The following is a 1,745-nucleotide window of genomic DNA, read 5'->3' as shown; positions in this document are numbered from 1 at the left end:
GCCCACTAGATCCACGGCTTTGTAAATAAGGAATGAACGAACAAATCTGATAAAAGCGGCAGTTCAATATTCAGTAAACTGAATTATATTTTATAATAAAATGGAACTGTGCAACAGTAATATTATTTTTAATCGATTGAAATAATCCGTCTTAATCAATTAATCCATAAATTGTTAAATTTGTATTTAACGAATAACTGCTTTGAAACTACTACTTCGTCATTATGACAGAAACAAACAGAATTACGATCGCTGTGATAGCGTCCTCCAATGGTACGAGAGTTTAACTAAAACTCTTGATAATATCAATGTTATAATAATAAGAAGTCCCAGAGTATTTGAATCTCCAATATTAAATTAGCTTATTTTCAAGGTTAATAGGGATGTTAAGGATTTGGTTTATGAATATTATTACGTCAGATTCGTATCACTTACGAATATTAGAAAACGATCGCTTCACATGGCATGGTTTGCATTTTACCGAATTAGGGGAGGGTAGGGTTATAGATGTGATAGTGGGTGGGATCATTTTTACTGAAGCTGTTAATTTCCCTCTTATATCAAAATATAAAAACTCCAAGTATAATTCGTCTAAATCTAATTTGCTCCAGGTCTTGTCTTTCTAAACAAATAATTCACCTACAGAACCTACATCAATCACAAAGTCTCATTTTTGTCTCGTATACTAGCTGGTCCACCGGTAGTTTATCCTGGAGTTTAGACAATTTCCTCACTAAAGCGAATTTTTTCAGAGGACGATTGAGCCAGATAACAAATGTATAACTGTGACTCCTTTTCTACAAGTACAGTTCTCAGTCCTTATAAAGATGATTCATTTACAGATTTTCATCAAATCATTCAAGGAATAAAAGCAAACTTTGGATTTAATCAGGGGCTTCTCGAAGGCGAAAATCCCCAATATGTGTATTTATCAGAAAAAAGTCTTATTACAGACCAGACGGAGTGTCTCTTTGAGCATGAATAAAAGGCTGTCTCTCTACGAATTGTCGTCAGAATAGACATGGAGAAGTGTGCATCTTAAAAATTTCGTTCATAGAATGTTGATTTTACACAGTTTTGCGTTGAGTGCGTCTGTCATAGAGTCAAGGACGTAGCCAGCGAGAGGATCGAAGTGGTCCGGATCCAGCCAAATTTTCAATTAATTTTGTATTAAACGATTATTATTATTTAAATAATTCAGTATCATCGACACGTTTGGGTGCGTTCCCAACGTTGGAAGGCATACAGCATGAAGATTACAGTACATTATGAAATAATGGTATACCCATTTTAACCTATGCAGTTGAAATGTGGGGTTGGAAATGTGTACAAACTAACTTCAAATTTAGACTCTAAAAAGAGCATTATCTACAGTTTTTAGTAAACTGCGTCTTTCTTCCTCCAAGCCACTTTCCCAACACCACAGTGTCTTAACCTTTTCATAAATACACGTCCTTTACCCAGTCAAATACGTCCGTAAAAATCTAAGTATATTGTGCCACAGAAAATTCATGGCTACTACATTCGTGAAAAAATAACATAACACTAACTTTTAGAACCACTTATCATATCTGTGTCAAGCTCTGCAATGAATGGAATGAACCGCCAGAGTGCATAAGCTTTAAATTAGTAATTTTTTTGAAGGAAATAAAAATGCATTTCTTTTAAGGTGGTACCATTACAGATTTTTTTGACACGTTCAGCAGATTGATAAATTACTATTCTCTTGTATAAAGTTGTATTAA

Source organism: Homalodisca vitripennis, chromosome 8, assembly GCF_021130785.1.
Source record: "Homalodisca vitripennis isolate AUS2020 chromosome 8, UT_GWSS_2.1, whole genome shotgun sequence".
In the NCBI taxonomy this organism is placed as follows: domain Eukaryota; kingdom Metazoa; phylum Arthropoda; class Insecta; order Hemiptera; family Cicadellidae; genus Homalodisca; species Homalodisca vitripennis.
This window is presented reverse-complemented; position numbering follows the sequence as displayed.